At 25.9% G+C, this 12,387-nt stretch overlaps 2 protein-coding genes across 7 annotated transcripts in view; one reads left to right on the top strand and one right to left on the bottom strand.

Moving 5' to 3' along the window:
* The window catches only part of LOC136970811 (uncharacterized), a 424,253-nt gene that overhangs the window by 380,862 nt on the left and 31,004 nt on the right, over window positions 1-12,387 (bottom strand). The gene's annotated exons all lie outside the window — the stretch shown is intronic.
* LOC136970808 (homer protein homolog 2-like) overlaps window positions 1-12,387 on the top strand; it is a 248,638-nt gene that overhangs the window by 64,046 nt on the left and 172,205 nt on the right. The window contains exon 1 of one of the 6 annotated variants that reach the window (XM_067265277.1): window positions 9,987-10,309. The exons of the other annotated variants lie outside the window; for them this stretch is intronic. The gene's annotated coding sequence lies outside the window, so the exon portion shown is untranslated. Of the gene's footprint in view, window positions 1-9,986; window positions 10,310-12,387 lie in introns of those variants that run through there. 6 annotated transcript variants of the gene reach the window in all.

Raw genomic sequence — 12,387 nt, forward strand, 5'->3', positions numbered from 1 at the left:
ATAAATTTTTGTCGTTATATTGCTCTTTTATTTTTTGTTTGTAATTATATTTGCAATTACGAGTACCTTAACATTTATTTTTCTTTGTTGCTTATTTTTAGTTACTATTTTATAGAATATAAAATTCTATTTTTTACGTGAAGTATTTTTGCCATAAAAATTTAATCAAAGAAAAGCTTAAGTAGAGTTTACTTAAGAAAAACTTATTTTTGTCATAATTTTTATATAAAATTAGTGATATAAAAATTTTACATTTAAAGAATTACTTTTATATGTTTCAGTAACTATAGAAAAATAATGATTTAAGATCATTAATTGTTCCGATTGGAAAGTAATTTGATAAAACTACAATTTAAAGCTTAATAAGTCTATTAAATGAATTACATAATATAAACATATAAAGCATAGTAACTGAATATGAGTGAAATGCTCACCGAAAGAACGAAATTCCAAGATGCAAGGAAAAAATATATTGATCTTGGGAATTGAACTCATTATTTTCAGATTCATGCCGAATACATTATTTAAATACTCTTACATGCTTACGCACTATAGTTAAGGACTTTTTAAGTGTAGAAATGAATTATTCATAGAATAATCTTATAACATATTTATGAAAATAATTATCCCGTAATTAGTTTTATAGGAACAATTATTGTTTAAATTTATTACCATATTTCGTATTTTTTCGACTCAATTAAAATAATCCACAACTATATAAAATGGATTCTCCGTGGATAATTTTTATATTTTATTTAATATATCTCGTATTATTAAAATTGTTTTAAGCAATTGTCTACATAAGAGAAATTTATAATCCACTTTATGTACTTCATAATGTAATGACGATGAAACCATATACTGTATTAAAGAAATTGACTCTATATATATTAAAAATGAATAAAAGATATACTGTATATATATATATATCTTTTATTCATTTTTAAGACAGACACGAGGAAAACTTATGAAAAAACATACAATTAGTAATTTATATAATTAATTCAATTATTATGCCTTTGTATCCTTTATTATAGCTTAAATTTATCTTTGTATACTAAGTACATTTATCAATTAACAGGACTTATCATACTGGAAAATTATGGATGCAGATATTTAGTCTTACAGATCAGAAACAATATTTTTTATTTAGTTTACCTTGTTTCTGATCTGTAAGACTAAATATCTGCATCCATAATTTTCCAGTATGATAAGTCCTGTTAATTGATAAATGTACTTAGTATACAAAGATAAACTTAAGCTAGTAATTTATATAATTATACTTTAAAATATTAGACTTAATACAAATAAAAAATTTGAAGTTTTCTTAGAATGCCATTCACAACTGCAGCAACACGACGTTAAGAGGAATCAGTCTTTTTTTTCGAGGCTTTTCTCTGCCTACAGATATGTAAATTTGGTTAAAAGTTCCTCTGGTACCGGAATCTTATTTAAAAAATTTTGTTTTTAATTCCGATAAAAGTTTTGCGGTTTGTAATATTTTAAAAAATGTATTTCGTCCTAATTTTTTTATTGTTATGGGAATATAGTTTTGTATTTTTTTTTTTTTAATTTTTTTTTTCAGAAATTGTTTTCAGAATTTTCCTTGAGTTTGAGAACCAAGTTTGACATCTGTTTATATATGAATCATTGAACTCAAATATTTGGAAAATGAAAACGCTCATAAAAGTTTTCTGTGGAATTTCCTGGTGTTTGCTTTCATGTAAAAGTAGGAGAAAATTCAATATATAAATCATTTATACAGATTCTATTAGTTCCAAATCTTTTATAAACTGTGAAAATTTTTTCCGGGTGTTTGTCTATGCATCATAATGAATGGTTTATAAATGGTAATTTTTGTTCTTTCCACTTACACAAAAAGATATTGTTTGGAAATTATAGCGAATTTTTATTTGAAGAAGTGGACTTAGCGAGTATTCAATGGATTTTAATATAATGAATCAACAGAAATCTTTATCTCATTTCAGTAGGATTCGAGGAAAATTTTTTGTACTAATATTATCATTTTATATCTTAAATCAGTTAAAATTTATCTTTCAATAGCTGATGAATAATTGAGATTTTCTTTGGCATACTTAATAATATTTTAGGAAGTTTTTCGGTTCAAACACATTTTAATTTTTAAAAAAATAATATCATGTAATAAATGAATTCAAAGATTTGAAAAATTTGAAAACAAATTTATTATTCAAATAAAATTTTAAAAATTCTAAAATAAAGATATCTCATTACTGAAAGGATTACTGAATAATATTCAGTAGGGAAGTCTTATATCTGTCCTACAGAAGATTATGGCTTCCGAATTACAAGAAAACTCTGAAGCAATCCATCATATTTAATTAAACGAGAAAATACTTTACAAGAAAATATTATAATACATTAAATTATTATTTTCAACACCACTGTTTTGACATTTTTATGTTACTATATTTTGATCTTTATCTAATTAATTTATGTCATCAGATACATAAAAGATTTTTAAAGATATAATTAGACATTTAAAAAAAAAAATCCTAAATTTTGTTACCAATCAAAAATTTATAAATTAATTATACTGATTTATTTTATTTTAAAAGTCATTACAAAATTAATTTTATAATTTTGAGTGTTATTAAAATTTTAAAGAAATTACATAAAAATTTATTACTTGTTAAATTTGAAAACTTAATAAATGTACTGTTTCGTATCGATGTTGGTTTTCTTTTACATTCAAGATATTAATTGAAAATTTTCGTAGTTTGAAATTTAACCAAAAATTGTGCCGTTGATAATAGTAAATTCTTCATTCGGTACTTTGTTTACTTATTTAAATATCTCAGTGTTCAATTTCCAGTTTAATAAATTAGTATAATGGGGTGGCTGTGATATAAATAATAGGAATATCTAACAAATTAGCATTACTTGAGAAAATTTGAAAGAAAAAAAAAATTGTAATTGTTAAAAGCTCCTTTAATATCATGATCGAAAAGATTCCATTAGTGTCCATGACAACATAGGTAATGCGACTAATATCCTTAGAGGGAGAAATTTTGTAAAGTATCATCGGATTAGACCCACAAATGACATTCGCGAGATATTTTACTTTGGTAAGAGGCATCACTAACTTAATTATAGTATTTTTATATTTGAATTTTTTGTTATTCTTTTTCTACGTTCGGTTTCTCATATTATAACTGTCAAGCTGTTTAAAATATTCCGCGGGAACTTTTGCGCCCTTTTTAAAATAAAATATTCAATAAATGATTTCTATATTTCTAAAGAATTAGCTTAATTTTGATGGAAATACGTTTGTATCGTCTCTCCAGATTTTTATGACTAATAAAATTCGCGCATGTGAGTCATAGGTTTGATGGAATACATCTATGCTATGATTTAAAAAAATATATGTTGAGCTGAAGCTGACGTAAAAGATACATCTGTTGTACAATCCATCTGCTGAGAATTACACGTAAAATTTCACTTTTTTTGGTTTGCTTTCACTGAAAATTTGAATTTATCGATGAATATAAAATGTTTATCTGTGGCTAACTTAACGTTTGTCATTAAGTTAGTGGTGCAGCTAATGACGATGGTAATCTTATTATAAAAATTCAAAGTTTAAACTAATCGATTTTAATAAATCGATCGAATATATATATATTCTACCAGAAAAATTTTATTTATTTTTTAATGCTTAGAGAATAACAAGTTAAGATCGTTTATGAGCTTTCGTAATTTCAATAAACTAAATTTGTTTCGAAGTTAGAATTCAGTTTCTACGTTGAATGAAAACTTTTTTTATCGAATATCTTTAGCAATTGCAAAAAGTATTTTGGTTTTAGATGTGGAAATTTTATTTTATTCTTTCATAATAAAATTTTTCTCTGTGCGTCAATTTATCTAATAATTGTTGCCACCACACAAAATTTCTAGCACACTGACAGTTTGACAGTTTCCTAATATTTTTTAATTAGATGGAAAAAAACTGTGAATGTGACACAAGACTTTTTTGAATTGTCTTGATCTTAGACGTTAATTTTTAAATTATTAAGTTAATAAATTCTTACGAAGTGAGATTAAAAAATATAAAATGAAAAGCCATAATATTTTAGTATGTTAAGTTTTTTCTATTGATTTTATATTTATATACAATACGTATAGAGTCGCACTTACTATAGATTAGATTTTCTAGATTTTTAGTTTCACGAATGAAACATACATTTGTTTTTATTTCGTAAATTCTCTTCACTAAGTTTGCTTTATTTATGTTTTTTTTTTTTTAATTGAATTCTTTAGTGAAATGTAGTCTATATATACCTCGTATAAGGAGAGCTAATTAATTTATCAGAACAATTTTGATATGCTTTTTTTTTCTGAAACGTGTGAATTGGTGAAATATATAGTTTGAAACTAAAAATATTATTAATAAATTGTATCAAATAACTAGTCCTTGAAGCATGTTTAAAAAAAATCAAGTTTTGAAATTCATTGCAACATTGCAAAAACATTGCAAAAAGACACAAATATAATATTATTCATTTCAGATTTTGCAGTTTTAGATTGAGGAAATTTTTTATTGTAATCTTTTCTATTTGAAAATAAACGATTACGCAGAACGATCTGGATTTTTACATATTATATTCCATTACAAAAGAAATCTAAATGCGTCATAACTCTAAATACTAAAGAGGAGATTTGGTAGTTCAATGACGGAAAGAAAGGAGAAGATTTCAGTTAGTAGGGAGAACAACAGTAAGTTCCCAAAGAGTTGGTAATGAAGCGTTACCGGATGAAGACTTTCACTGCATTCATCCATCATGCTAGATCTGTTAAATTTTTGGTATCGTGACTAAAGAAAATTTCGTAAACGAAAATTTGTTGTCGTCTTTGTTAATAAATGGTGTTTTAATAAATAATATCGAAGATTTAATTTGATAATTTTCCGAAAGTAAACTTTATTTTAAAGCTTTTAATTTTAGAAACGTGATGTATTATTAAAGTTCTTGCGTGATCCTGAGCAAAATTGATTAAATATAGTCTAATAAAAAAGTTACAAAATTGAATTGAAAAATTGAGATCCTATCTTATATGCCAATAAAAATTTAATTTTATATTTAGATTATAGAAACATGTATGTTCATTTTTTGGATTATATTTCGATGCGAATAATTTTATGTATCAAAATATAATTCGAAGTACTTTATGTAAAGGAAGTTTGTTTTTTATATCTATTTTATTATATATATAATAAAATAGATATAAAAAACAAACTGAATATATATTATATATATAAATTCATACCGAATAAAACGCTATTCATTTTTTCTTCCTTAACTTTACAAAATTCATTCGTGAAAGATTTTTGAAATTATTTTCGAAATATAAGAAATAAATTTATTTAAAATTTAGATTTTTTTATTTTAAATCAGTTTATAATTTTTACACATTACTTTTCGAATATCTCACCAAATACATTCTTAATAGAACACGTATTTCCATATATTTTTTGTGAATATTCCAATACTTTTAAAAGATTTCACTGTGGACGGAGCTATTGTACTTCACAAAGTACGTTCACACACAATGTTCCCTCTAAGCTGCGCGGCCGCGCACTGCTCAAATTGTTGCCGCGCACGAGAATTTATGTGCCGCGCAGGCGAGCATGCAAACTGATTTGAATTGTTGTTTACTTATTTCTCACCCTGTCTGCAACATGATTATTACTACGTATATTTCGATTAAATACATTTAATCATTGACAAAAGATAATATTTTGTATGGAAGTATGTTTTAAAATGAATTTTAATCTCTACTTTATAATTAATTATTTTAATTTTTATAGGAAAAAGTAAGTTTATTATGCTCAGAAAAATTTTTTGCTCAGAATCTGCTAGCAAATTTTTTTTTGCTCAAAGAAGTATATGTTCCGCTCATCTACAAAAAAAAAATTAGAGGGAACATTGTTCACACATTGTCACGCCTGAGCGTGTTTGACAAATTCCTTTCTACCGTACAAGTATAAGTGTGATTCTAAAATTATATCAGTTCATTTGAATTTAAAATAATTTTTTGAGTCATAATTTCTGTTTTTTTTTTTTTTTTAATAAAATTTAGCATTTGTATTTTTCAATTTAATTTAAGTAAAATGTTACCGTTTCAGGAGAAAAGATTTGAGTCTGTTAGATTTGTATTACACAATTATTTCTTACAATTTTCAACTAATGCGACTAGTATACTTGTATAACTTATTTCACTGAAATGGATTTTACATGACGTTAATTTGTTTTTGATTCGTAACAGTTTTATAACTCTGAAAACGAAGAAGAAAGATCTTAACTTGAGAATTCGATTCATTTTTCTCTCATTTACTACACATTAGCAATAGATTAGTTTTACTATGTTTTATTTTACAAGAATAAGTTGTTATAATTGCGTTAAATGGCATGAAATAATGAAGTTTTTGAATTAGCAGAGCTGTCTCGTTACATATATTTCTTATTAAAACAAAGTTTGTTAATTGTTAGCATGAATCGGATATAAAATAATTATCTGAAATTTAATATATTATTAATAAAAGAATATTAAATAATTTCAGTTCTGTACTTCCCAATTAATATTTATTCATAATTCATTCATTAAAAATAAATTAATTAATACAAATATATTTAATAAGAAATTTTGAATAGAATAATTGAACATTTGTCATTTATAATTACAGTATTATATGTAAAGTTCATTAGATAATCCTGAAAGCAAAAGTAGTAATTAAAAATGTTTTATGTTTTAAATAAATATTTTATTTATTTAAAAGTTTTATAATATTGCAAATTACTCGAATTTTTATTTTATCATGCACTAAATTGTATTGAATATATAGGCCTATAGCAAATACTGGAATGTATACGTAACAACGAGTAATAATACTGAATGTGCCTCCAAACTGTACAAAAATATTAATTTGATATAATATAAGGTTTAAAGATTAAGCAATTTAGGCAATGTTATTGTTACGTTTAATAATCATAGTCATACAATCGATATTTATTGAACGAATGCTGATGTAACATCTAGTTGGAAGTTTAATGTGACACCATTTTATAGATCAGGGCAAGGTTATGACTTTAGGCAGTGTCAGCAAACTCTTTCTGTTTATATTATCATAAAAAAGAAAAAGAGAGTTTACTGAAATTCTATTCTAAAAAGAGGCATTTCGATTTGGGAACATTGCCATTTCAAAAAAAGAAAAAGAAAAAAAAACGAAGAGGAAGTTATTAAATTTAATCTGGTTACATTTAGATAATAATTATTTTTAACATTAAAATTATCTCTCGATAAAATAATGTATTTTAACGATTAACCTCAATTTATTAATTCTTTAAATATTTAACGGTAGTTATAGCGTTATCGATCGATACTGGACGAAATCCCTTTTTTTAAAATTATCTAGAGGAAAAGACGACGGTATAAGTTTCAAAAGTTAGTTATAATAAAATTGCATGAACATTTTACTTTATCTCTAACAAATAAGTATTAATTACAATAATTTACAGTCGAATCCTAAGCGAAATAACGTGTGGTAAGAATTAAAAGGACTGCTAAGAAAATATCATACAAGAATATGGAAACGAGAATCGTTAAGTGGAATTATTGATAATTTATGGGTGGTAGTCGTGCTAGTCAAAATGAATTTGCCACTATTTCGCATTTTATAGCAAATATTAATGACGTCCTCTTTATGTATCTTTATTTCGACACAAGGAACACGGTCGTATTAAGCAGCCATCTTGTCGTGAATTTATATTGAATAAATCATCAATTCGTTTAATACGCGAACTAGTGACACGCAATAAAATTCTTCCAAACACCATTAAATAAAAATAAAGATTTTTGTATTTTTATAGAATAACACGAGATAGTCAGTCGTCAGTACATTCATTTTATTTGTGTCGCCTTTAGCTTAAACTTTATGCCATGTTTAAACGTTATTTACCTCACATAACTCGTATTAAAGCGGCAACTTCAATTGAATAAAGCTTTTGTAAGTAATTAGGAACCTTTCGTTATTATTCCCTATAACATCATACTTCGATTGTTATTAAATGACGTTTCGAGTGAACTTAAACTGTCATATTATGATCATTAATTTGATTGAATTGTGAGAGATTCGAGGCATTCCAACTGAGAACATTGGCTTTACATTACACATCAGCAGAATTTTTTTTTCTATGAATCAGAATGTTTAGCTCTTTTCTTGATAGTTTTATCATTCTTACAACTGAAATTTAGGTATTTTAATTGGAATTTGTTTATTGTAGATGCCATGATTTTATTTCACGTGAAATTTTGATACAAGAATTCAAAATATATTTAAAAAACAAAAAATATACTTTTATTTGACATTTTCTAGATCTAATGCAAAGTTTAACAGAACCGCATTACAATAAATATCAAAAGATAGTCCTATAGAATTTAGCGATGAAAAGAAAGGTGAACAGATACAGGACAAAATATCTATCGAGGAGCGGGTATCTGAAATATGGAAGAGGAAGTAGAGAACGGAGAAAGAGAGGGATTATTTGTTAGCCTCGGTGGTTGGTTGACTGATGTAATCCCGTGAGCCAAATAGGACAAAATAAAAATCTTAAATATAAATCTATGGAGTTAAATAATGCCAACGATAATAATAAATAAACAGTGAATAGCTATACTTTAGTTTTTCTTTAATCTCGTTAAGCTGTAGCTATCGTTTTTATATATTTCATTACGCTGTTTTAGTTGTGTATTTTTAATCCTATTCAATTAATTCATCTAAATTTATTCGTAGATAAGAAAATGCTGCATCGACTAAGGATATATTAATGTAAAAAGAATAGTGGTTGACGACAATATTGATATTGTTCCTTTCACATTTATGTTCAAAAATCTAAAACTATAAATTAGTTGAGTATTGTTGCTGTTAAAGACCCTTAACTCCGAAAATTTTCTTGTTGCGAAGTAATAGTACGCTCTTTTTGATTATTTTGGAACTAGTGTATTTGTCGCCCTATAAGACGTACTTTTTGTATCTAAAATTAATCTGAAAATAATGTATGTCTTACATTCTGAAGAATAATGTTTTCTCCCAAAACATCGATGTGAAAAATGTGATGCATCCTAGACCAACGATGTGTCTTTGAGGCAAAAATATGTACTGTTCTTACATGATATTCCCAGATTAAATAATAAATGTGTTGTTTGTACTTTGAAATTTTTTAAATATATTTTTTGATGTATACGTCTTATACTAGCCATGTTTCATTTATCGTAAAAGATCAAAATTATATTTACATAAAACAACTTCACAACAACAATGATTTGTGTATCCTCTTCTCTGTACGAGATTATTCCAGTTTATAAGCGTTTGAAAATTATTAATGTCGCTTTCATTTTACTTTTAATTCTAAATTTGAAATCGGATAACTTGATCACATAATTAAAGAATTAAATTTAAAACAGCGAAACTGTAGACTTTTCCGTTCGAGGAAGTAAAGAGATTTTATTACATCCGCCGTGTTTTGTATGACATTGTTTTATACTCAAATTTTAGAGAAACGATTAAACTAGATTATTTATGATGTAATCTGGCATTAAAAAAGAATAAAATACTCATAACTTTTCAATGTTTTATTTAATATTTACTTCGATGTTTTCGGTATAATTTTCTTGTAGAGGACATTTAACAGGTCACTTTATTATCGCTTTTATTATAACTTTTCTTTTACAAGACCGAGATGTCATAGTTTTTATATTATAAGTTTTATTCCGTTAAAGATTATTATAAAATGCTAAGACTTAGCCCATAATTAATTACGATTATTTTTATTCACAGAATTGCGAGATAAAATCGTATTTAATTTGTAGCAAGCACACAAACTTTATTTTCCAGTTTTATTTCCTTTAAATTCGATTTTAGAGAGATATTATTTTATTTAAGGCTTTAAAAATACCTTTTATAAAGCCTGCCGTATGTGGAACATGATATAATCTAGAGTTGACATGGAGATTTGTCGTTAAAATTGATATAAAGTTCTTTGGTTGAAAGTCGTATTTGTCTGAAGAGACTGATGAAATCGCTATTTTTATAACTCGCCAACATGCATTAATATGAAATTTTATTTGGTTGTTTGGTTTATTAGTGTTTTACTTTGGAAGCTTCGTTCCTGGAAATCGGGCCATTGCAGAAATGCGTATCTAGGCGAAACTCTTTCCTTCGAGACCATGTATAGATAGTAACTAGAGAAAAGCATTCTGGAATATTTCGCCTGGAATCGTAAGTTTTTTGAGATTCTCCTTGTTTCTTATAGTTTTATGATTTTGGCAGAAGCATTTGAAGTTTTATTACTCGGCTGCTATCCAAAAAAAACGAACTCGGATAAGGATATCAAAGTCGAACGTAGAGTACATTTTTATTGTTTGAATTCGAAAGGAAAATATACTATTCGTATCTCTTGACCTTTATTGAGCTATATGATATCAATCCGTTTAAATCCGTTTGTTGTCATAATTTTATTTTTGATTTTTTTGCATTAAAAATGTTTTTATTTGCTATGGATTTGGACGTGTTATAACTTCGAAAGGTTAAGAATGTAGCAGCTTTTAAGAATTCAAAAACTCACAGGAACGAACTTCTATTAGATTAGCAAAATTCGACCAAACTCGAGAATTTTATTATTGGACGTAATCTTATTGAATATTTTCTTACAAAACATACGATAAACTATTGACTTAGTAGTATTTCTGTGGATGAAAGTAAAAAAGTTGAGTTTCCTTTTCAGTATTTTAGTTGTCAGTTTGGATTTGAAGATATTCACCGAGTCATTGATATTTATAAAATAGAGCCAGCTGAAGTCACTTTGAAATCATTGTTGTCTGCTTGCTTTATCTACAATGATTTGTGGCTGAATTTAGATTTCGTTTGTTCACTGTCTCCAACACCATTTATTCTATACTCTCTATTCACCTGATACAAAGTAATCTTAGTGTATTTTTATGAAATAATAAATAAATCATATATTTTTTTCAAATATTAAAACTAATCTTAAAGTTTTCACATAATGAAATTTGATATTTTTATAATTTCTGATTTATTTTTTCGGGAGTAAATATTCCTGTATTAATCGTATAAATCTAATGAAAATCCTAAAAACGTTCTTTAATATTCTTATATGTTCGCAAATTATAATCGTAAAAGTGATTGAAATATGCAACCTTACACCATGGACCATGGGACACTTTGATGCAATACTGTATTCCATAATGTACTTGCGAGAAAAACCCCAAAAAATTAAATAAATTAATTAAAATTTATTGATGTAATTATTTGTCTCTAGGCTTTGCCCCTTCTGGAAAATTTTCTGCGGATGCCCATGGTTCTTCACACAAAAAAATAAAAGTGAAAATGTTAATTAACGGATCAGTAGATAGATCTTGGTTAACTGGAATATTTATATTTTATTTGGAAATATAATACATTTATTTAACATTTCCTTTGGTATTTTTTAAAATGTTATCGTCTATTATGATAACGATCTTCGATAGGAGAAATTAAAGTAAAATTTTTGATAAACGTTAATTTTAGATTCTATAAACAGAAATAGTAATTCGCTTGATTTTAAGATAGATGATTAATTAAAAAATAGAAATATTTTTAAACGTTTATAGGCCTATGTTTTGTTAGATTAATTGTATATGCTTACGATGTAACAAATACAAATGATTTTATTTTTTGTTTTTCTAAAAAACCAATTTAAATCAGCTTGAATTAATTGAGATGTTTGTAATAGATTATATCATTTTCGGATGTTAAGTATTATTTCTTATTCCTAATTATTCCGCACTATACGAGAGACGTCTTCAATAAATAAAAAAAAAATATATGTATATATTTAATAAATAATACTGGCATATAAATTGTAGTACATGACCATTTCATTCAAGATAACAGTTTTATACTACAAAAGTGGATAATGTATATATTCTTTGAATTTTATGTTGAATTCAATTTCTTGACATGAGATATCAGTAGAGGGTAAGCAGCTAGCTTCAATTTCTCTCATTATGAGTTGGTGAAGGATGGGAAAAGAAAACCAGACTCGAACTACTCACGATGAATTATAAGTCCAAATTGATATTATGTTACTCTGGAGTGCGACTCTCTGCCTGATTTTTTGAAGTCGTACTTTAATGCCTTAATCATCTAAAATATTAGGAAACTCGTCTTGTTTTATTGAGGACTACTTAATTTTTTCCTTGAAAATAACATTATAATTAGTATGTTAATGAAAATATTAGAATTAAATATAGTTAGCATTAAATGTCTTTTTATGTTTCATATTGAAATCAGTGGCG

Source organism: Centruroides vittatus, unplaced genomic scaffold (assembly GCF_030686945.1).
Source record: "Centruroides vittatus isolate TY-2023 unplaced genomic scaffold, ASM3068694v2 contig_2190, whole genome shotgun sequence".
In the NCBI taxonomy this organism is placed as follows: domain Eukaryota; kingdom Metazoa; phylum Arthropoda; class Arachnida; order Scorpiones; family Buthidae; genus Centruroides; species Centruroides vittatus.